Genomic DNA, 26277 nt, shown 5'->3' on the forward strand with positions numbered 1-26277 from the left:
ACATACAAATAAATAAAAAAAACACAGATAAAAATCAGATGACAAACTTTTTTTGAGACGTATTACAAGCACATGAATAAATATGCAGTAACGTTAACGTTACAGTATTACAAAGGGATGAATAAAAATAAATAATATATTTTATTTACAGACAAATATATTGGTTGTGTTATTTTTATATTTATCTTAGCCTTTTGGTCATGAACCTTACATATTACAAAATGATTGTATAATATTTAGGAAATATTGCCTTAAAATAGGAAATACATGATTGGCTGTTAGTATGTTTTTATGATTTACTGGTTTTTTTTTTTTATAGGTTGTGCAGAAGAAAGGGTCATCGCAAAGTTTCATCATCAGTGAGAAAAGGTTCACTTTTTAGCCAAAGCAGAGTACATCTCATTAAGTGGTTGGAATTTATTTACCGGTGAGTGGTAAAAAAATAAAATTATATATTATTATAAATAAATTATATATATATATATATATATATATATATATATATATATATATATATATATATATATATATATATATATATATATATATATATATATATATATCTGTACAGTGATGTAATATGTCTGTAATAATTGTACAACCTAGAGCAGACAGAGGCAGTACTTGTGATGTGCTCTTTATTCTCAGATTTGCACAAGGACTCCAACTCCTTGTGGATAAGGATAAGATAGCTAGCAGTTCAAGAACACTTTCCCGGATGACAAATGCCATTAGGAAGGTTTGATACTTTAGAATAATGCATTTGGAAACAAAGCAATTAAACATGTCAGTTCATAAATGTCAATAATTAATATTTCTCTTATATGTTGTTCAGATATGCGTAGCTGCACTACAGAGACTGAGAAGAAGAACTGGTCTTAGAATGGGTGGAAAATCAAGACGCAAGTTTATTTCTATTGATGAGTCTAAGTTTGCGCATAAAAGAAAGGTAAATGGAGCATGAACAAATGAGGTTAATTAAAACAGGGAGAGATTTTTTATTTTATTTTAGTTTTTTTTTTTTCTTAAGTCAATATACAGTTGAAGTCAGATTTATAGGCAGTGCGATATGGCTGTATATCAGCACTGGTGGGAGGCGTGCTTTAGTGTCCCACCAGTGCTGATATACAGCCTTATCGCACTGCTATGAGTGTGATATTGTGTTTATACAACAGTTCGACAGCACAATTGTCTATATAAAAAAAAGAAAATCAAACACAGAAAGTCTAAAAACCCTTTTGTATTAGGAACTACTTTCTTCCGCCATTCATTCACATCTGCAGCTGACGTCAAAACAGCAGAAGCCATTACTAAGTCACCAACCTCACTTTAGAGCTAGTGTTTGAATGATTCTCATGCGTAATGTATAAAGTGATGACAAAACAGGTGATTTTGCTGACATTTTAAGATTATAAGGCTGAACTTGACATGAAATGCCCTCTGTCTACAGAGATATTTTATTACAGTGTTACAGTCTACAGTATTTTTCTGTTGCAATCGAGATATCACAATAATTAACCCCAAAAAAAGCAGCACAATCACTACCAGACTGCTGTTTTGTTTGCGATAAGGAGGGGGTGTTCGGGGGTGAGGTCTCTGAATAACACTTTTGAAAAAGGGAATAGGAAAGTAACTGTATTAAAATAGACACTGTCCTTATAAATAAACTGCATAGTTGTAATCTATTCAAAAGAGAGAGATCGACTTAGAATATCACTTACCTGTTTAATAATGATTTAATCAGCTGTAGTTATCACTCTATTAATCTTCTAAGCAAGGGCTTATGTGCTCCTGGCGCCATCTTGTGGATAGACAACGTCAACCGTCTTTGGCTAATGATGCCAACGCACTTAGAATCTCTTATATTATAAATTATAAATATTTTGAAATAGGCACTATCCTTATAAATAAACTGCATGGGTGCAATCTAAATAACTACATCCTTGACTAAAAAAACCATAAAAGTACAAAATGTTGTCTAATAGCTGCAATATTTGTCAAACTGTAAAGTGTCCTTGTCGCTGTACGTGGGCGGAGAATTTCAGAAGAGTAAGGAGTACAAATGCTGTTATTGCAGAATATCACATGGCTATCAGTCGATCAGATTTAAGAACCAGACAGACCTGTTGTATAAATATATATTAAACAAATTATTTAATTGTTTTATAAGTTAATTAAATACTTGATATTTGGCTTAATCCATTTTAAATGATTAAGTCATCTTAATTCAGGATGTCTGCGAATTCTTAAAAAATATTAAAATCATTTTAGAGAAAATTAAAGCCCTTAAAAAGTATTAATAGGTTTTGATTGTTGAGTTCCAAGGCCATATGTTTTTATTATACATGTATTTTTTATATTATTTTTATTACTTAATATTTAAATTTGCAAAGGGGTAGTATCTCAAATAATTATCTTGTGCTTCGTTTCCTAACCTTTTAAAATATGTTTAATTGATAAGGAGCTGTCACAAGATTTGTTAGATGGGCTTTTAAAAAGTTAGTATTCAGTAAATATACTTCAACATAAAATTTCACCAATGTTACTGGTTAAAATCTAAAGTGGCGACGAGGTCTTAAAATGTATGAAAAGAGTCTTAAAAAGGTCTTACAATGTATTCAAATTATATTAATAAAAACATGATTCCTGTATACCCTATAATCTAAAAAAATGTTGTTTTGTTTTTAGTATAACCGTGGTCGTTTTCGTTCTACATGGAGAAGAAACAGCTGGGTGTTTGGAATGCTGGAAATCAAGGGCCAAAGACGTTTGCCAGTTTTAAAGATAGTCAAAAACCGCTCAAGACAGACTCTTGTGCCCATTATCAGAAGGCACGCAAGAAGAGGATCTACCATTTTCAGTGACTGTTGGAGAGCATATGCTCAGGCTCTTCCTAGACATGGGTACAGGCATTTTACTGTGAACCATTCAGAAAACTTTGTTAATCCATACACTGGTTGCCATACACAGCACATAGAACGTGCATGGCAAAGCATCAAGTCACAGGTTAACAAGCAAAGAGGCAACAAAAGCAAACAGCTCTTGAAAGAGCATTTGAAATGTATTCAGTGGTATCAATGGTTAGGCAAACAAAACAAAGCAGGAGTACTTGCTCAACTGTTTCGTGACATTAGGAAACATTTCAAAATCTGTTAATTAGCAACCATAAAGAGTTGTACTACTAAGAAATTGGGTAAATATATGTAGATCCAGAGTGCTTTATTCTTTCTTATCTATAACAAACGAATGCGAATTTTAATGTCATCTTTGTAAATTTAGCATGTAAATTCTATGTATTAAAATGTATATTTCCTGTTTTTTCAGTTTAGTATCACATTATTTCCTTGGACTACAAGTTCTGCACTGTATTTTAAGAGGGTATTTTTTTTGTGTATTTTTATTGTAAGTACACGGTCGTTCCTGAGTATCAACAATGGTTCCTCACTGTATTTTAAGAGGGCAAATTTAGTGTATTTTCAGGGTAAGTACATGATTGTTCCTGTGTATCAACAATGGTTCCTCAATGTATCTTGAGAGAGCAGATTTAGTGTATTTTCAGTGTAAGTACACAGTAGCTCCTGAGTATCAACAAGGGTTCCTCGCTGTACCTTAAAAGGGAAAATTTATTGTATTTTCAGTGTAAGTACACGGTAGTTCCTGTGTATCAACAAGGGTTCCTCACTGTATCTTAAAAGGGCAGATTTAGTGTATTTTCAGTGTAAGTACATGGTTGTTCCTGTGTATCAACAAGGGTTCCTCACTGTATCTTAAAAGGGCAAATTTAGTGTATTTTCAGTGTAAGTACACGGCAGTTCCTGTGTATCAACAATGGTTTCTCACTGTATTTCAAGAGGGCAGATTTATTGCATTTTTCAATGTAAGTACATGGTAGTTCCTGTGTATCAACAATGGTTCCTCACTGTATTTTAAGAGGGCTGATTTAGTGTATTTTCAGTGTAAGTACACGATAGTTCCTGTGTATCAACAATGGTTCCTCACTGTATTTTGAGGGCAGATTTAGTGTATTTTCAGTGTAGTATACACAGTAGTTAAGTACATATTCCTGAGTGTCCAAATGGTCCCACCCTTTACAACAAAATTTACTTAGTTAACAAGAGTTAACTAATACGTTGACATAATTTATTAATCGTAGTTACTGTTGACCATTGAATTTACTAGATTTGTAATATCAAGTTATGTGTATTTTTACATTATTTAATGCTGTACAACATAAGTGAGAACCATTTTGCTAACATAAACAAAGATTATATATGCTATAAAATATATTTTTCATTGCTATTTCCTCTAATTTTTTGCATATTAACTACTGTTTACAAATAAAACGTTTTGCTGAATAGATGGTGCAGTTTATGTGCATTATTTACAACAGGTGAAGTGCACACCACAACATAAATAAATAAACGACTCTTTCCTGACACAAATAAATTAAATGAATGAACTGAATGAACATTTACAACTGTATGTATTTTGCAAACATTAGTTGCATCTTTGAATAATAAGGATATTGCACACCTTGCGGTAACCATAAACAATAATTCTTTGTTGTGTAATAGAAGTAAAAAAAAATATGTTTGCCAAAAAGAAAAAAAAATAGCAATAGCAAATATGTTGTGTACTTACAAACGTGTACTTAAAAATAATGTACTTACAAATACGTACTTACAAATATGTACTTATAAAATGTGTACTTACAAATTAGCCTATATATGTAAGTACACTTTTGTAACTACATATTAAGCATGTGTGTACTTTAAATGTAAGTACAATGTAAGAACATGAAGGTACAATGTAAGTACACTGTACCAAATGTGTAATTTGGGCTGTAGGTACATAGTTACTAAGGCCACCTAATGTAAAGTGGGACCCACATTTTTGCCAGAATCGTGCAGCCCTAGTTGATAGTGTTAGAATATTGTTTTGTTATTTGCATTCTATTCTCTCATCAAGTATGTATATGCTAAACTATTGTAAAAAATATACTGACAGTTGTTTACAAAACAGGTGCTGTTCAGTTTATAATTCCTATGTGGTAACTGAGTTTATAAGGTAAATTAGTACTAGTATCAGTGAACATCACAAAAATGTTAATGTATGTTATGTAATGAGCTTGCTTATTTTTTTCCAGATGTGAAATCAACAGCAGAAAAGAGGGACTGATGCTGACATGGCTCCACAGACTCTGAGATTCCTACCTGTACAGCTAAGACCATGTGATGCTCACACTGGGCTTTTATAAACCAAACCTTGTTGATTTTGCCCTGAATGTGTTTTCTGTACACACTGTTTCATGTGTAAATTCAAGTGCATGCATTAAGTTATATGTAAAGTGTATTTACCTGTCTGACGGTGTAATGGCCTCAAAAGGATTATAAATGTTTTAGTTTTTTGTTTTCAATGCCTTTATTTTATTTGTGGTTTATATATAAATCTGAATAAGTTGGAGAGAGCAGCGTACAGGGATGCATGCATGCACCATTGAGGGCGCTGTGAGAAAAGAGACATTGTGTGTTCATAAGAGAAGAAGAGTCAGATAAGTGATTCAGTCTTTAAGTAAACCGTAAATGAATCGTTGTTGTTCAGTCCCGAATCGTCACAGAAAAACAGAGAAAAAAAGACAGGGGCAAATAAATCTACAGAAAATCAAAAGACTGTCCTGTTCATTGTTCAAGGGGGCAACATAAAACTGGTGTTTCTGCTCGGTTTGTGATGAATTTTAAGGAGAGAAATCGCCGCGAGGGACGGAGCTCTGACTGCTGCACTAGAGAGAGCTGTGAGTCGCGAGCCGCGGGTGCAGCAAGAAGAGCCGCGAGCCGTCGAAAGAAAACGGCAAAACAGCCGAAGTAAAATGAGTTAAGTGAGTTATATGAGACTTCCCAGAGTCTAGTCATAATGTTGCCTGTTTGGGAAGCTACACTGGATGAAATTGAAAGTAAATTATTTGAGTTATCTGCCTCACAACTGAGAAGACAGTGTGAAATGCTAAAGCTTGGTGAGGGGGAGGAAGAGAGACACACGCCCTGCACATTAAGGAGACGTATTGTACAGTATTTGGAAGGAGATGAGATAGTTTTGCTTGAAGATGAGGCATTGTCTATACTGTTAGACACAAAAGAGAAAATTTAGTGCTTGAAAAATGATGGTGTGGAGGAAACATCCAACACTGAACGTAAAACAAGTGACGAGGCCACGTTACGCCGAAAAGTTGTCCTAGAGCCCCACCCTGAGGTTGAAAGTGGAAATGCAACAGAAAAACAAGTGAGAATTACTGCAACAGAATCAGAGCATGTTAAAACAAACAGAAAAATCCAAAATCGCCCCATATCAGGAGAAAATATTCAAATTTTACATCCAGTGTTTTAAAAAGAACTAAAAATTACCGGACAAATTGGTGAGCCTGGCCAAAGGTACAAATTAAATTTTGCCAGCTGGGAGTCATTCAAGCCATTATTCCAGGGGTCAGTTTGCGAAGTTACTCTAAGGAGAGTAGAACTGATCTAACACTGCCTGTGTTAAAACAAATTCTTAGAGCACACTTCATAGAAAAGGATGCGACAGAGCTGTAGCATTACCTTACATGTGCAGTGCAAGACACCAAAGAAACACCAATTCAGTTTCTTGTTCGTGTAATGGATCTCAGACAGAGGATTCTGGCTGCATCTGAAAATGTAAAAACTGACAACCATGAACTAATCCAAAATCAGTTCTTGCAGACAGTCCTAACAGGCCTTCATTATGGCAGCATATGTGCAGACTTAAAACCCTACCTTCAAAACCTACTGGTGGAAGATGAATTGCAGCTGTAGTGAATGAATATGTCGTACAGTCTGGAGCTTGAAAGAAACTCTAAATTTTCAAACACACGGCCCAAGACTGTTAAAGTTGCCATCGTCTGTGAGGGGGAACAGAAACATGTTGATCAGGATAAAAGTATAAACTTAAAGAAAGAAAAGACCCCAAAACCCAACATCCTGATGGAAAAATTAGATGCGAGGGACAAAGTGATCTGTAAAGCAATCCAGAACTTAACTACTCAAGTAGCCAGTCTTGCACAGATATCACAACCGCAAATGGTCAGAGGTGACAATCAGAGATTTAACCGCAGACAATCTTCACCTGCACAAGCAATCAGAAAACAATGTACCCAATGTGAGTAAACCAACCCTGAAGGGAGGTGTGAACATTGTTATAAGTGTGGCAGTAGTGAGCACTGGGCAGCAGGTTGTAGAAGACGCACAATAAACAATGCAACATCTAGTAAGATTGAGGTCATCTCAGACATAATGGCAGGTTTGTCCGGAACTCACTCACCTGGAGGGCCATGGTCAGCCAAACAAGAGAAAGCAGCCAGTCTAGTGCTCTGGGATACGGGGTCACAAGTGTCAATAGTGAGCTCAGAGTGGAAGGAGAGACACTTACCTGATGCAGTGGTGAGACCAGTTGAAGAGCTGCTTTAAGAAGGTGAATTTAGTCTGACAGCAGCCAACGGGAAAAAACATTCCATATGAGGGCTGGATGGAGGTAGAGTTTTGTATGTCTGCAGACAGTGAGGCTGGAGATAAAAAACAATGTTTGCTTGTGCCAGTTCTCATTACATCTAGTAAAATGGAGAAACCAATACTTGGTTTTAACGAAATTGAAGAAGTGGTCCAAACCAACACTACCCAGCAGGTTCCTTCTAGTTTTCTTGTCAGCACATTGAGCTCATCTCTAGAGCTTAACCCCATCATCCCCGTCATCTAGTAAGACTGGGACGAAAACCCATGGTCCTTCCTAGACATGAGAGGGTGAATGTCAATTGTAGAAGAGGGAACAAGACAGGTGACTTAGGGGCACAAGTAATGTTAGAACCCAATCCAGAAATGCCCTGGCCCACAGGGATAAGGATCAACAAACAGGTCATTCAGGGGCTTCTGGAGGATGGTGACAGTCTCACAGTGATAGTTGAAAACACCACAGATGAGGAGGTGATTCTCCCTGGACGGACAGTCTTGGGGTGGCTCCATGCACTGGATGCTATACACCATATGGAAGTAAAATCACTGCCCTCGGCTGAATCCCTATCGCCACAGACACTAACTGAGAGATGTATTTCCGGAAAGTGAGGAGTGGGACCCTCCTGTAGATCTCAGCCTCTTATCAGGAGACCAACAAGAACGTGTCAAACAGCTGCTAAGAGAAAATTCTGGGATGTTTGCCAAAGATGACTGGGACACTGAATGTATACATACAATGTATATAAGACCTAAAGATGGACATTCATTTGAAAGATGATATCCCAGTCCGGAAAACATACAACGCTATCCCACGACCTCTGTATCATGAGGTAAAGACTCGCATACCGACTTTGCTTAGTCAGGGTTGGATACAAAAATCCACATCTTCCTATTCCTCGCCAGTGGTGTGCGTACGCAAGAAGGACGGTAGCTTACGTGTGTGTGTTATGTGTGGACTACAGGCTGTTGAATGAGAAGACACACCCTGACCGACACCCTATTCCACGAATACAAGAGATTCTAGAAAACCTAGGGGGGAACTCCTGGTTCACTGTACTGGACCAGGGAAAAGCCTACCATCAAGGCTTCATGAGTGAAGACAGCAGAGCATACACAGCCTTCATCACCCCCTGGGGGTTGTACGAGTGGGTGCGGATACCCTTCGGGCTCAGCAATGCACCGGCAGCCTTCCAGAGGTACAGGGAAGGATGTTTATGAGAGTTGAGAGATGATATCTGCATTCCTTACCTTGATGATGTGCTCGTTTTCAGCAAGGACTTTGACCAACATTTGGAAAACTTGAGGGGAGTTCTGGAAAGACAGAAACAATGTGGTATCAAGCTCAGACCAATGTAGTGTACAGTCCACAGATAAAATTACTTGTTGATTTTATCACGGAGTATCTTGCGTGTGTTTTACGACTCCTGGCTCCAAGAAGTCTGGATATCCGCGACAGCTTACGTTATCCAGAGAGACTGGAGAGATAGGCCGGGAGCTTCAAAGACATTCCTTTCTTACACACACACACACACATCCCCACACCCACAAGGACACTAGTCCAAAGAGAAATTGACTGAGAAACCAGGGACCAGCACAGAACTAAAATGTTATGTTTGCAAACTTGTATCTCATTTCTGACCATTCCTACTTGTACAACCCCTCCAGGAATTGAGTTTGACACCCCCGCTTTAGGCCTTTTTAGAGCATAAATATTGTAAGTGTGGGAATTATGTTGATGTATTTTTGATGTGCTTTCATTGTTGATGTACCTGTCCATGTCTGGTACCGATGAGATTCTGCTGACATTTTACAACACATGATGTGTAGAGTATGATCATAATCACCACTGCTTACATTCTTTAATTCCCTGCATTAAATGCCTCTCCGCATGCTTTGGGCGGACACTCAAATTTGCATACGAGCAGCCGAGACAAAGGAAGGTTTCGCGCTCAAACTTAGCCCTGAAATCATTGGTCAAGAATGCTGAACGGGTTTTCAAGTGACCCGCAGGTATAACCAGTCTGCGCCCCCAACATCTAGAGAGAAGTTCGGACAAAGAACTCTCGTCAAAGGTGGCCCTTTTCACATTAAAGACCAGGTATTTTTAGTTATGCGATTAAGCTGTGCCCCTTTTATAAAAAAAGGTGTTTTATTTTTATAATCTTGGTGATCCTTAATGGTGCATGTGGAACTGAAAGTTTTGTCACTCTTTATCTGAAATCTCTATTTCCTCGCTTTACTATTTCTCTTTGTTGTTACATGTTCTCTAGACCCGTATAGCCGATCTCCACGTGGTTTACCTTTGTTCTATGTTTGTCCCATTATAATCAAATGAATTGTATGGTTTGCCTCACAAGAAAATGTCACTGAAACACAGATTCCCCTGCCTAGCTGTTATAAGTTGATTAAAACTAGCGCTGTCAAAATTAATGCATTAACGCATGCGATTAATTTGAAATACGAACGCAATTAACGCATTTTTTTATTATTATTTTTTCCTATTGTGGCCAGGGGCAGACGCCGGGCAGTTTCCCGCTGTTTCGACTTACTTTTTGGGCCGGGCTGATCATCTTCTTATGATCTGATCGGCCCATAAAACACTCAGCAGACTGTCATGTTTTTTTGCCTCAGTGATTGACGGTGCTGTGTGAGCTGTCACGCTCTGAAAGTACTGTTTCTTTTCCAGACAGACCGGCTGTGTGACATAATCTGCAGCCCATTGGTTCTTTTCTTTATTGATATTGGGCTGACCCAATCACAACCTTCCATGTTGGGCTCTGTGTAACCTAGGTGTGTATTTGTCAAAATAGCCGAGGGTCACGCCTGTTTTTCACGTGTGTGTCCGCCCCGCGGGAGAGCAGACTTTCACGTCTACACTCTGGAGCGGGGCACAGATCAATATATTCCTGTCTATTCTTTCTAGTTACCTATCTGTCCATATAATCATACTTTTTTAACTTTTAATCTGCACCACGGCCGCGGCAACTTCCTCCTGCTGTTTCCTGAACCTGGAAGTGTTTATTTTACAAATTATAAAGAGTGTCTGCTTCTCAATTTCTATGAAGAGTGTCAGTCATGTATTTTAAGATGCACTCGGTCAGAAGACAATCGCATGAGATATCATGACATTGTATTTTTGATCGTCAGCATGATGTAGGCTTATAGTGACAATAATATTTATACAATATATGTTATAATATATGGAAATAATAATTCCTCTAATATATGGTTAATAAAAAACAGAACAGCTGGACGTCTGCGTTCATCCGCTGAGGGCGAACGACCTAGCCCGGAGCCATGACAGCCAAGCCCAGACTCAACTCTGCAGGGTCCTGACACACCTCACCCTTGCACAGGCCAGATCCATAGGAAAGGGTCTCAACGAGCTGGAGCATCGAGCCCAGGATGCCTGCAAGACGACGAGGGAAAAGGACGCCGAACTTCTGGAGCAAATGGACGGACTACAGTGCGCCCCGATGGAGCTACAAGCGGACAACGCACACAAGGAACGACGAGAGGAGAAAGCCAAAGATGAACTGAGTGTAAAGCTACAAGCTGAAACACTATTGTAAAGAGCAGAACTACAGACAGTGAAGCTCGGGTCAAAGACTCTAAAGTCAACGGCTGAGGGCCCGAGCAAAATTCCAACACGGAACACAACCAAGAGACTTTAAGCATGAACTTGATCGAGTTCACCCAGAACTGTCACATTCCTACAACCCATGTGACTACCCAAAAGGGGAAGTGCCGCAGTCAGCCCCAAAAGCCAAGACTGGATAGACCAGCAGAGGGGGGTGAATCCAACTCATACTGCCCCGCCAGCCAGCATTCCAGCAACGCCCGTCAGCAACACAGGCCAGGACTCCCTCCAAAGGGGTCCCCCACGACAGACATCATCTGTCAACCAAAGACTCGAACCAGCTGGCCAGGGAAATGCCATCTTTCACCCCAAACCCTGCTGGAGGCAAAGAGACGCACTCCTAATTCTAAGACATTGACTTTAACACAGACGAGGCCAAGTGCCAATCTCTGTGACAAATTATATCTGCCAAGAATTACTTCGAGCCGTGAGGCAAGAAGTTTCCTGAATCAACAGACCCGTGCCATCAAAGCAGATTACAAGCCGATGCAAAGCTCTTACTAGAGTGTTTTACCTGAACCTGTGTCAAAGTAAGGACTGATGGTCGCCATGGGTCTCAGAACAGCCACGAGACCTCACAAGCATACCGCAGTCGACTACACCAACCCTACTTCAAGACAGGAAATGAGCCACGGACGGAGGAGGAGTTCACCTTCCAGATCATCTCTCTCTCAAAAGCCTGCTAGTCCGCACTCGGGCAATGCCCTGCCCCCACGCCCTGACCACCCAACAGAGGCAGAGTTTAGCTCATAAAATCTGTTTAAAACAAAGACTGATTTGAAAGACTGTCAAACACCTACAAGCTACCCTGTCTCAGAATCTCATCCCGAGCTGACTTTAAAAGGCACGCTACTGTTGCCCAGCCGCAAGATTTGGCTCAGGATGCTCAGAGACACACTGGGACAAGCCACTCTCCACAAGCAGCCCAAAAGGAGCCTAACAGCAACCAAGGAACGACCAACCTGCAGTAGCTAGGAGCTCAAGCAACCAGCATCCAGCTAGTTACATGCCAGAGGAAGCAAAATGTGAAAACCTGACAGCAAACGACAGCACAGTGGCGTCATGAGCAGCAGAACTGCTAAAAAGCTTGAAGGGGCCCTACAAGAAGTCAAGCCAGACTCCTTATGACTAGAGGGGGGGGTCCAAAACCATTTACCCCCCTGAACACCTGTTTTCTGCTTCATCCCCGCAGAGTACTGCGAGTCCAACACAAGCTAAAGACTGTGTATCTAACTGCAGCATCACGCTTCCCCCAAGAAGCAGCCAGTGCCACCATGCTTGCAACCTCAGGTACCAGAAAACACTGGTCTGGTTGTCTGTTTACCTCCTGAGCCACCGCCCACCAACCAGCCACACCTGCGTACAAACAACTGCTCAGGCCCCTACACTCCAACTCTTAGGGAACCTGACCGAAATGGCGTGGCAATGACGCACTACTTGGCTGTAACCCTGGAGATGAAAGAAAGATAAAAAACGCGCGTCAGCATGGGAGCAGACCTCACACTAATGTCATCTTTCCTTTTTGAGTAACTCAAAGCAAGAGCTCAGAGACTAAAACGAACACTTAAATGCCAAGGCAGGCTGATGGCGTAGATCATACAGCCAAACTGAGGTTCAACTCGCATACATCGTTCCCATTCAAGTAACGACTGTCCCCATGACTGCAGTGCACCCTGTGTACCTTTCGCCAATGGGCACATACCTGCTGCTGAATGGTAAAGATCCGCTGGATATGTTTGAACCTCTTTCAAACTTTGAACCCCTTTAAAATCTGGGCCCAAGTGCGAGAACTCTCTCACAGCCATCAGGTCAACCCCAACAGACTGTCAGGTCACCAAGGTCACGGGAAACTGCTGGAACCCGAGAGAACCCAAACTCAACAACATAGACGGGGTCAAGGTCGCTACTCTGCAGCATTCAAACCAGCTAGCAATCCCAACGCTTGCTGCCCCAGGCCTCAAAGGGCTTAATGTTAAATAACCAGACTGTGAATGACTCTGAACTTGCACTGTGAGCAGACAACCCAGCAGCTATCAGCCTTGCACGTTGCGACACTCCGCCTGAACACACCCCCAGACCTGTGTTCAACTAACAAGCATACACACTACTGTCCAAATGCTGAACTCTCACACATGACAACTGCCAACAGCATTTGCACATTGAACTTGAATTGGAACGGCGGATGGTAGACCCATCCCATCCTAACTCTCACGGCCCCGCCGCATGATGTTCACATCAGAGCTAATAGGCTGATACATCTTCAGGCATATATATAGACACCTTTAACGACCGGTTATAGGCACCCACACTTCTCACAGCCAACAACGATGGCTGTCACCCTCAAGAAGCCCCACTCAGGCCAGACCATGCCAGAGGCCTGCTCTGTCATCATCGAACAAGACTCTGTGGTACCAGCCTATACAAACAGGTGCTCTATATGGCTCTCCATACGAAAGGCCGAACTCTAAACCACACATAGGGTTTTTCTTCCAACCAACAACAGAAGGCATAAAACTGGGCCTCAACCTGGAAGCCATACCCTAAATTGAACTGTCCTCATGAACAGTATATGTCTTGTGTAATAGCTGCATGGCAACTGACATAAAAATCCCCAAAGACTACCTACTGGGACGATTGGTCAGCTACGAGTTCCATGACTTTGAACTCTTGGGCCAATTAGTGGCCTCACCCTACATGCAACGACACCAGAGGGGAGCTTAAAAAACACAGACTATACTGTTCCATTCCAGCTCGCCCCACTCACGTCTGTCTTACCAGTAACACAGAGAAACCATCCTCTCATGATCAGACACCCAGATGGATCGGGCGGGACACTTCCATGGGCTCACAAGGAGCAACAATTTTTATTTTTAGTGTGTGTTTTACTCTCCTTCGCTTTCTCTTCCCCTTGAACTCATATGCCAGTACACCAAATGGGTAGAGTGTCTCTCAGCACCGACGACACACAAGGAGCAACAATTTTTATTTTTAGTGTGTGTTTTACTCTCCTTCGCTTTCTCTTCCCCTTGAACTCATATACCAGTACACCAAATGGGTAGAGTGTCTCTCAGCACCGACGACACAGCCCAGACCCTGGCATATCTTCTGATGATGTAAACAACTTGGACAGAGGCACCCCCCCTGCACTACCAACATCACACAGGAAGAGCAAAGACTCCTGGTTGTATACGCTCAGCTGCATAGCAGCCATCCCTCAAACCTACGTATCACAACCAGAGTAACAAACACTTGGCCACAAGCCAGGAAAGGGGGTAGAGACCCTGCAACCGGTGTCACAGTGGAATGCCCAGCCAAGCACAGTCATCACAGACACCACCTACTCTCTCCCCTGTTCCCTCTCTCTCTTCCTTTTCTGTACCTGTACCTCAGTCTCACCAGAAGACCACTGCAACCTCACAACTATACTCCTCTATCACTCATCTCTGGAAAACTGTGGGACAACTACCACTCCGTGCCTCCCGACAGCCGGGAAGCACATATTAACAAGGGCTTCGCCATTCAATAAGATGCAAGCACCAGTGGACAAGTGCACCCCTGACCTCCCCCTCAAAGCTTTCCTGCGTGAAACCAGGAAGGGGGGAAAGAGCATGAAGAAACCAGGTCAACACTGCTTGAGTCTAAGCCACGACTCGTCGACTCAGCAACGGAGGTGGTAGGAAACTCACCTCCAACCCATCCTCTACGTCAAGTTAGATCTCAACCAACGAGGTTTTCTTCGAACTTCCTTCGTTGCGAAAGGGGGGATATTTGTAGCGTACAGTCCAAAGATAAAATTACTTATTGATTTTAGTATTTGATATTTACTATTTTATTTGAGTATTTCGCATGGGTTTTACGACTCCTGGCTCCAAGAAGTCTGGATTTTCGTGACCGCTTAAGTTGACCAGGGGGGCTGGAGAGATAAGCAGGGAACTTCAAAGACATTCCTGCCCAAATACACACACACACACACACACAAGGCTGTCCCGACAGAAAGAAAATGAACTCATCAAATCCTGAACCAGCACAAAACTAAGGTGTTTGTTTTGTAAACTTTGTATCTCATTTCTGACCTTTCTTACCTTTGTAACCTTTCTTATAACCTGTATGCCTGTTCCTTTTAGGCCTTTTTAAAGCATAAATAATATGAGGATGTGAAAAATCATGTTGATGTACTTTTAAACCCCCCATGTTTGGTACCGATGGGTTTCTGCTGACATTTTACAACACATGATGCATAGAGCAAGACCATAACTCGCATTGCTTTATTCTTTAATCCCCTGCATTTAATGCCTGTCCGCATGCTTTGGGGGGACACTCAAATTTGCATACGAGCAGCCTCGAGACAAAGGAAGGTTCGCGCGCAAACTTTTGTACTGAAATCATTGGTCAGAATGCTGAACGGGATGTCATGTGACCCGCAGGTATAACCAGACTTCTCCCCAAACATCCCCCAGAGAATGTCCGAACAAAGAACCCATCAAACGTGGTCCTTCGGGCCACGCGGCTCTTCTAAGCCGCATGGACTTTTTCCCGACACGCTTTCTTTATTTTCCGGCAAAGTAAACTCAGTTTAAAGTTTGTGATCGCGTTCCTCTGAACTGGATCACAAACTCAAGGCATCAGGAAGGATATCAAAGGAATTTCATCAAGACGGAAGCATAAAGAGAGAGATCCCAGACATTAAGTCCAGGTACTTTTAGTTATGCGATTAAGCTGTGCCCCTTTTATCAAAAAGGTGTTTTTTATAATCTTGGTGGTCCTTAATGGTGGGTGTGGAACTGAAAGTTTTGTCACTCTTTTACCTGAAATCTATATTTCCGCGCTTTGCTATCTCTTTCTGTTTGTACATGTTTTATAGTCCCGTATAGACCCGATATCTCCACGTGGTTTACCTTTGTTCTGTGTTTAATGTATGTTTGTGCGTTATAATCAAATGAATTGTATTGTTTGCCTCACGAGAAAATGTCACTGAAATACAGATTCCCCCTGCCTAGCTATTATAAGTTGTTTAAAACTTTTGAATGATTAATCTACTTCACAAGAAGTAGCAATTAAATTCCCTTTTTCTAAATGAATAGGTCATTACCGTGTCCGCTCGGAAGAGCGGCGGCTCTGCTTGTGTTTGTTTGGTCAAGTTAACAATAAATTGATCCGGAATATTAATGATTAATAATAATTCATTATTGTTGATAATTAATAATCATAATCTGGGAATCCGCTTGGTCGCGCGAGCAAGATTATATACAGTCATGTGTTTGTTTGATCAAATTGACTGAAGCTTAAGCCGGAATATTAATAATTAAGAATAAACCGTTATTGTTGATTATTAATATTCATAAAATGAGCTAATTTCTGTTACAATATCCTTGGTGTCATAGACCACTTTTCAGTTTGCCCAGGCATATGCCACCAAAAACAAATCCGGTAAACAACAGCCCGCAAAATCTTTGATGACTTTGTAGTAAGTTTTGGTTTTCCGGCAAAAATCCACTATGACCAGGGGAGGGAGTTTGAGAACAGTTTGTTTGAAAAACTGCAGAGTTACTGTGGGATCAGACATTCACGAACAACTCCCTACCAAACTCAAGCAAACCCAGCAGAAGGGTTCAACAGGACATTGTTGGGGATGTTAAGAACACTAGCTGAGAAAGAGAAGTCGAATTGGGCAGAACATCTCAACAAAGTTGTCCATGCTTACAATTGTTCTGTGCATGAGTCAACCGGATTTTCCCCATTTGTTCTTCTTTTCAGTCGAGAACCAGTTCTCCCAATTTATCTGATTTTCCCCACAAAGCAAAGCAAGACTGCTCAGACTCACGCTGACTATGCTGAAAGATGCATGCATGATATGCATGAAGCATATGAAATTGCAATGAGGAACATGAAAAAAGCTTCTGTGTTCTATGTTCTGTTTCTGTGTTGGAGCCTGGTGATCACGTTCTAGTCAGGAACCTGTCAAAAAGAGGTGGCCCAGGAAAACTGCGAGCTTACTGGGAAAAGCAAGCGTATGTGGTGAAGGAAAAGAAAGGAGTGGATGGCCCTGTGTATGTAGTAGAGCATCTGGATAGAATTGGAAAGGAAAGAGTGTTGCACAGGAACCTTCTTCTCCCCTGCCCTTACCTGATTAATAAACACAGAGTAGCTAGCGACCTGATGGACAGAAAAGGACCTCAGAGAAATAGGTCAAAACGGAAAGCACAGCTACAACAAAATGCTAACCAGGAGGACACCAGCAGCTCAAGTGGTGAGGAGTATGACTTATGGACTCTAAATCAGAGAACATGCACTTACCTCGATCCATAAGCAGTAGAATTCCATCCTAGAATGAGAGAGAAACCAAAGTCCTGTAAAGGAAGTAGACGCTAATAGAGACATGAGTGAACCAACAAATATACCTGCTTTGGAGAGGCATCTTGATGAGTCTGATGTGGAAGAGTCTGAAAATCTTGAGAGAGCATGAGAAGAGGAATCTGTTGGAGGTAATGAGCAGGAAGATGGTGAACCAGCTGTGGAACAGCAGAGAACTTCTGCAAGAACCAGGTATCCAAGGAACATTAACACATATGACACCTTGGGCGAACCATCACTCCGACCAGCGAAGCTGAGTAATCTTAGTGCAAACCTGGATGCAGAAGCTGGTTGTGCACTTCAACAGAGCACCGATCACCTGAACCTGTATCCTTAACTCAGATAAAATTAGTTACCTTTTAAAAAAGTTCTGTTTTTGGTAATCAGTTAAGTTGTTGTTCATTCATAAAGATAGAAGAGAAAGCTAATCCTAGAGTCATAAAATAGTACGTTAGTAATGCTCAGTAGCTGTATTTATATTTGAAAAATTGCAGAAAATATGAAAAGATTAGTGCACTTAAGTGGCAGAAAAAAAATGTAGTCATACATTGTTGATGTGTGTATGGACATGTCCGTTTGTCATTACAGGATGTTCTGGGGGGCCCACGAGCGAACCTAAAGACAAGACAAATCAAAATACATTCTATCTAAAAAGTTTTTAGATGATTGTAGTAATGTCATCATAGAACATAGATATTGGTTAAATTGTGAAGCTGTGAGAAAACATGTACATTGTACTATTATGGGAAGATGTGTTTAACATTACCCCAAAGACAGAAGAATATGTTTATAATTAATATCTATTTTTTAGTGGGGGAGGATGTAATGGCCTCAAAAGGATAATAAATGTTTTATTTTATTTTTAATGCCTTTATTTTATTTGTGGTTTATATATAAATCTGAATAAGTTGGAGAGAGCAGCATACAGGGATGCATGCATGCACCGTTGAGGGCGCTGTGAGAAAAGAGACATTGTGTGTTCATAAGAGAAGAAGAGTCAGATAAGTGATTCAGTCTGTAAGTAAACCGTAAATGAATCGTTGTTGTTCAGTCCCGAATCGTCACAGAAAAACAGAGAAAAAAAGACAGGGGCCAATAAATCTACAGAAAATTAAAAGACTGTCCTATTCATTGTTCAAGGGGGCAACAATGGCTCATTACGTAGCTCATTATGCAGGTCTTTGTCTTCTCAGGTGTGAATCACCGCATTAGTACTGATAGTTCACGCCTTCTTGCATAGTCCATTTACACTCAAAAAGTGAAATTTTAATTCAATATATTGTTTTCTGTGAGCAATTAAACAAGATGACTCTCACATTATTTTGAATGAAAACACTAGGCTTAAGATCCAGTTCTCAAAAGTCTTGTGTACAAGACTTTCTTGGCCTTGTTTCAGCGACTTTACATTTTTAGTTTTTTCATTAACCATGCATCAACGTTTCTTTATCAAAAAAACAAACACATACAAACATGCTGCTTAGGTATTATTATACCCCAGCTTGTGCTGTTTACAGTATTATCACACTTTAGCCATTATTATGTTTTTAAGATACTAAAAACAACACAAATGTCAGTGCATGCCAAAACTTCTCCAAGGCCCCAAAACACCCTTAGACCCCTGGGGGTTAAAATACTCTTCAGTCTAAACTAAAAATGTTTCAGCTCATCCTGATTAAATCATTTAGCTATATCCTTTATAACAAACAATTACAGTCCATTTCTCAATGCATGTGTTTTTAATATATTGTAATGTGCTATAGTTAAATAATCAAACTGTATTTTTATATTATTATTATTTTTTTTCATAAGTAGTGTGCCTTCCCCAGAACTGTTGGAAGGGCATCTGCTGTGTAAAACATGTGCTGGATAAGCTGGCGGTTCATTCCTCTGTGGGACCCCGGATTAAAAAAGGGACTAAGCCAAAAAGAAAATTAATGAATGACTATAGTAGTGTGCCTCTTGGCCAGGTAACCTTGTTAATGAGATCTTGATTTCAATGTTTTTTTAGCTGGTTAAAAAAAGAAACATATTTTGTTTGTCCTTTTATTTAAAACCAGTTCAAAACAAGCTCTAAAACATTTTGTGTGATTATTTGAATACATCAAACTTTTTATTTTGCCTGAGTGGTAATCCTAGCTTAAAATTAGCTAAGGCAGATTAAAGCCTTTCTCATGGTTTTTCTGTTAATTCTGACATTCCCGATGAAGCAGACACCCTAGTTAGAATGATTAAGTGTGGCTGTGGAGGCCAGCCCTGTCTGTTCTTTTCAGTGAGTCCTAATTACATGAGAAACATAAAGAGTTTGTTTGCTTTATTTGCATTTTCATGTTGGAAAACTTCAAAGAAACCGCCTCTCATATACCTATCGTCAATGACAGTTATTTTACCTTGGGAGGTAAGCAAAACGCTAAGTTTATTTATTTGTTTTCAGTCTGATGATAAAATACACTACATTTAAAAAAATAAAACTTTGGTTAAACATGATTTAATCATAACAGTAGTTTGACATGATTACATCACATTACCTTAACAACATTGAATGATGTTTAACCAGCTTGAAATATTTATGTTCATTTTACATGAACAGATGGCATTGATTAAACATGATTTACACACTTATTTTTAACATGAAATAATATTTTTTACTGTAACAATAAAACATGCCATCCTAAGCGTAATCATTGATGTTAGGCCTATAGGTTTAAATAACTTTTAATGAATTCTACTTAGTCAAGTTATTACTATATGTAATAAAAGATTTAATCACAATTTTTCCCATACTTTAACGATGATCACAGATGCAGCAAATATATAATAAATCCTTTTTAATAGGTGACATCTTACAGCAGGTGACACTTTCAACAACACTTCAAACACTTTAAGACTGATATTTTTACCTAATTGATATAAAATACTCGGGATGTAACGGAATCAAAATTTCATGGTACTGTAATACCTCAGTATGAATGGCACGGTACAGTATTTATTGAATTGTTTACAAAAAAAACTAACAAAGAGACTCGAAAAAAAGTGCCAGATGCGTTAATTAAACAGTTTATCTGAACACTAAACGTATCAATGGCATACAAATTAACTTAAATTTTTAAACTTTTATAACAAAAAAAATTACCACGTAAAAAAATCTGAGAAGTTTGCTGTGTTCTGCTGTCCCCTTGAATCAAAGAATCTCCATCATGTTAGTCATATTCCCCGACCTGTATTTCACCACAGTCTGGCAGTACCGGCATACCGCTTTTTCTTTGTCTATCACCTTTTTTCTTTTCTCGTTTCTTTTTGCTTTCACACATCCAATTTAAAACCTGCTTTAGGTTCGACCATTTCCAGCTTTTTTTCCTTCGCCTCTGCTAGCAGTACCATTTCCGCATTATTGGATCTGTAGCGACAGATCGCAAAGGATAATGCAAACCCGGGAAAATTTAAACCTGGGGCTCCTCCCACAAACACAGTTGCAAAGAAAATAAGGAAGACAAGCACTGTATCAGATGCCGGTTGAATCAAGTCACGCTTTGCTCGATATTATTGACCTCAGTGGTTGAGGTTTATTTTTGTAAAAATACCTCAGCCTTATAAGCTATGTGCTGTTTGGGTGCTTCTGGAATCTATACACTTACAAGGTTGCATTTGTCGGCCGTTTGTTAAAGGAAGGATCAGAAAAGACTATTGATGTAAGGGACAATGCCAGTACATGGATGAATGGATCATGGATCAGTTTCTTCCTCTGTTTCACAAGTGTAAATAAGTGCATTACCATGGTTGCCTCATTGCTTTCTCTAGCTTGCAAATTATGTATTTAATTGTGTTTAGTTACTTGTAATCGCTTGTAATTCTTTATAATTTCATATGGGGTCACGACGCATGCTGCTTTGTATATAGATTTAAATGCATTTTGAGCTCGCGTTCCACTGCCGTTTTTCGTTGCTATGGCCACCATCAGCTGTTCTTACACACGTGCAGTAGTCAAGTTTAAAATAGTTCAGCTTTTGCCATTGTGTGGATTTATATTAAATGTGTGTCACTGTTTTACTTATGGTTAAGAATAGAGCAATATTCTGCCAACATCTGTCCCTGAAAATCCGGGAGACCGGGGAGGTTAGGGTTGGGGGTGAGATGTCTGATTAACATTGTTGAGAACCAGGTATCATTTACTGTGGTGTTAGTAATGACTATGAAGCTTGTTTCGGACGGCCGCTGTGATCGGATCCTAAAATAATTTTTTTACTTAAATTCAAAACATTCATAGCAGTGCAGCATGAAAATATTTAATTTAACAATGCAAAATGAAAACCAGGTTCACATTCCTAAATGTACAACAAATGGAGGGTAACCCAAAAATGACTCAAACAATTAACAAAGTATGTCTGCTTTTAATGCATTTCACAAAAATTAAATTTCTGCACTTTGTAATTCCAAAGTAAAGTGTTATGTTTGTGTCCATCAAGCTGTCTTTAAATATTTTTATTCCAAAATTTGCCTGCCTAATTTTTGTAAAGGTAAAGCAAATACAAAGGTGTGTTATGTGGAACATCTTTGAAAACTATTTAAAGAGCCCATATTATACATGAAATAGGGTCATATCTTGGTTGTAAGGGTCTCCAACAACAGTCTAATATGCATGCAAAGTCAAAAAACACTTTCATGGTCTTATAATCTGCATTTATTTTTACCTAATTATCCCAGCGACTCCTGTATGAATCGTCCAGTGATTCATTTGTTCCCAAACCCCTCCTTAGCGCGAAGCTAATCTGCGCTGATTGGACCGATGACAGTCTGTCACGATTGGTCGACTGCCTTCAGTCAGAGAATGAAATGCCCAATAGCTAATCAGCAATATAAAAGTAATCACAGTTCATACGCGCTCCATAGTGTAGGCGTGGATTTTAGCTGCCACACACACAAACACACACACACCTCTGGATGACAACGCTCCCGCTTCCGCCCGCACCCGCCAGGTTTTAGCCTGAACCCGACCGCTCCCGCTTATATTTAGAATTTCTTGTCCCGGTGCCCGAACCGCCCCGTTTTCTGCCCGCCGCGCCCGATCCCGCTAAAGAGCGGGGGAGAACATAACCGAAAATCACCCAGCTAAACAGTCCAGAGACAGCCAGACAGAGCTCTCTCTCTCTCTCTCATACGCGCGCACTAACACATACACACAAGCGCCAAGCAGACACACAGGCAGGCAAAGCTCTGTCTCATTCGCATAGCAATATCCACGATATTGCTAGAAAGCCCGCTCCCGTCCCAAATTAAACCTGTTACCGACCGCTCCCGCGATTGATTCTGAAATTTATTCTCGCGCCGCAGAAATCTGGCGCGGGGACAGCCGCGGGAATGCAGACCTCTACCACGGAGCTCCGTAAACAAACAGCACGCGTCGCGTTTTTAACGTGACTTTGCACGCGATAAGAGAATATAGCCAGTTAACCTGATACAGTACACGCGGTTACAAGTAACAAATCACTACTAAATACATTTGCAAGCTAGAGTCAACGAGGCAACTTTAATCGCACGTACTTACATTTGAGAAATGGAGGAAGAAACTCATCCTGACGTCCATTAGTAAGTTACTCTTTACTGATCCTTCCTTTAACAAACGCAGATGAAGTATTCTTTGTAGCCTGTAGTTTCCAGAAGTTTCCAACTGCTTGGTTATAATGCTGAGGTTTCATCTCTGGGTAGAGAATCGATAATGTCCATCTGCAGTGTGACTTCAATCGACCGGCATGTTTGTGTGCGTGTTTATGGGTGTGTGTGTGTGTGTGTGTGTGTCTGGGTTTCTGCGTCAGAGGGCGGGGCCTCAGGTTTGAAATCTCCCGGGTTTGCGCGTGCACGTGAATAACTTGGTTTCGTTCGTACGTCATGGCGAAACACCTAATGAATCGGTATCAAGGCGACTCGTTTGAAGCACTATGAGTCGACTCTTTTATAGATGAATCAACCGTTTTAAACACTGTATTCTTACAGATTTAAGCCTTAGCTGGATACTTCACTTCACTTAGAGCTGTGTTACACACTACATGGAGGGGAATTTTCAAAAACCCATAATATGGGCTCTTTAAAATACATTTTATTCAAAAGTCTTTCCTTTAAGAACTATCAGAAGCCATTAAAACCATCAGTTAAAAATTAATTGTTTGAAAGGACATGTTTGACCAAAAAAAATAAAAAATAAAAAATAAAAAATCAACTTTAACCCATGTTCAACCCATGTCATTGAAAACCCTGATGGTTTTTCTTAACCTTCTGATTTAATTGGTGAGTTTAGGACAAATGTAATTTTTAGAAAACTATTCCACTTTACATAAGCCCTTATGTACAAAAACAAAACCAAGTCCCTAATTAATAAAAGCATTAAAATGCGTGAACATGAACTTGCTTTAACTATTTGACACAAAAACATTTAGTAATACGGTGTAAAAAGCTTGGCCTTGAGCGCTTGAATTTTGGTGGAGAGTTTGTGTCCATTAAGCTCAATTAACACTTTTTGTAGAAGTTCAAAGGTGTATCAAAGCTCATTCACATAGCTTAGATTTAGGGCATATATAAGCCCAATCATCAATGCTACACTATTAGTAACATTACCAAGCCCTTCTAGTGCTGTCACTCTGTCAAGAACTACTCTAGCGGGGTTTTGAGGACACACTCCCTCTTAACATTAATGCAGGCAAACTAAGGAAAATAAAGAAACACATTCTATACATTCTAACTAATAAGTCACACAAGTCATAATTGAGAAACAAATCATTAATTTATCTAGAAAAACTATATTCTCAGTTTCCTTATTCTTTATCCCTGAGCTCCACCTTTCATGTGTTAATCCAGCTTTGCGAAGAATTTTTAAATTAAGCCAACAGTTGTTATCTGTGCAAATTCAAGACAAACCTAAAACACGAAGATAAAAACACCACAACCTTATTGTATGCCGAAATGTTTTCTAATTTACTTACACTGTAAAATTACTTTATTTGACTTACTGGCATTTTAATGTATATATAATGTTATGTAAAGTCCCACAGAGACCTTAGGGTGAATTACCTAATTTTCTTGGAACAAAGCTGGCCATCTACTTATAAAGTCAACAATTAGTGAAAATTCTTTAATAGGTCCATTAATCTTTTCAAAGTTTGCTCGTTGTTCTTCTTAACCTCATAAAAAAGGGAGACTCTTATTTGCTCTATGCTGTCAGGAGTTTCGCCAGGAAAAAATGAGGGACAAAAGTTAACTTCAGCTTTGCTTGGCTTCTTGACCCCAAATACTGGATTGCTTACACCAATAGGTTTGTGCTTCATGGCATTCACAGTCACTTCACTACAGCCAATTAAAGATCCCTGTTCCTTAAGACAAAGATGTCAATTTTTATAAGGGCTTTAGCCACTTCACTGAATTCAGCATCAGAAAGGTACACTTTGTATTTTACTATTTCTTACTATGTTCACAATGTCTGATTTCAGCTTTGGGTCTGGATTTAGTAGAAAGCCATTTTTGAGTGTTCTGAATTGCTTTGTTCCAGCTTAATTTCAGCATCATAGGAAAAACGGGGCAAAACAAAACATAGTGGCCAATAAGACCTTGTATACCAAGTCGACTCTTGGGGGTCAACGGATGAAGAATGTGATACTTCAGAGTATGATCTTGAAGACAGAATGTCTGTGTCACATGAGGGAGATGAAGATACTGCTAAAGAGTCACTGATTTTAATGACCTTAAGGATGTGTGTCAGTGAATTTGCCATCCTTTTTCAGTGTGATACAATTTGGTACATGTCTGTTGTTATTTGTCTTTTCTCCATTTGTGTACCATCAGTTATGCACATCTGAGGTTGGAGAGTTGGACAGGTAAGAATGTCACGCGACATACAGTGTGCACACGTAGCTTTGAATATCACTTTTGTTATACACACTAGGTTGTTATACACACTTGTTTTTCTCATATATATTAGAGTAGGTTAGGTACTGCGTTAGACGCAAACATTTCTTTTCAATAACTGATTTTTTTTTGGGGGGTGGGGGTGGGGGGGGGTGGGTTAGTAAGGGCCAGTAGAATAGTTTGTTTTGTTTTGTAAGAGTCTAAATTATCATATGCATTTGTTTATATGGCAAAACATGTCTTTTTTAACCAAAGGTAGATACTGATTAGATCAGGGCCTGGTGTGTGGACTTGGGGGTTTTACAATGTGGTCACATGTTGATTGGTAAGTTTGAATGTTTCAGTATTTGGGCTTTGGTCACACGGTCAAGAAAGAGACAAAATAGGTGGTAAACTCTGCTCTGTCTCTTTTCCTGCTCTGTTCTTTTCCTTGTCTGCTTCTCTCCTGCTCTACAGTTTATCTTTGAGGCCTCTTTGAGGCCTACTTGCTCTCTTTGTCTCTCCCCTCCAAGTCTCTCCTTCTACCTCTGGCATTTTTATTTTTACATTTACGCTGGGTACAATTTATATCATTTATTTTTTTCATTTCATGTTTCATCATTTTATACAGTTATTTGTAACTAATTGAGTTGTAACCATAGATAGTTATTGTCATTACATAATTTCATTTTCAAGTATTTGTGAATTACTTTTGATTTAACATCAACCTTTAATTGCTCCATATTGCAATACAATACAATCACATAATATCAACACTCTTCCACATTTTAAGCTATTAACCCTTGTGTGGTGTTCGTATTTTGGTTACTAGGCCAGTGTTCATGGGTCTGGTGGACCCGATAGAGTTTTGGCTTTCCAAATTAACACTATCTAACTGTTTTATCT

General features: G+C 39.7%; 1 protein-coding gene and 1 long non-coding RNA gene across 2 annotated transcripts in view; one reads left to right on the top strand and one right to left on the bottom strand.

Annotated features, from left to right (window-relative positions):
* Positions 1-26277, bottom strand: part of LOC147846851 (uncharacterized) — a 707546-nt gene that overhangs the window by 469905 nt on the left and 211364 nt on the right. The window lies entirely within an intron of this gene.
* Positions 15551-19973, top strand: LOC141375520 (uncharacterized). The gene is made up of 2 exons (XR_015476622.1): positions 15551-15847; positions 16909-19973. It is a non-coding gene; the product is annotated as an uncharacterized LOC141375520 (long non-coding RNA).

Source organism: Danio rerio, chromosome 1 (genome assembly GCF_052040795.2).
Source record: "Danio rerio strain M-AB ecotype USA chromosome 1, GRCz13ab, whole genome shotgun sequence".
NCBI classification, from domain to species: Eukaryota; Metazoa; Chordata; class Actinopteri; order Cypriniformes; family Danionidae; genus Danio; species Danio rerio.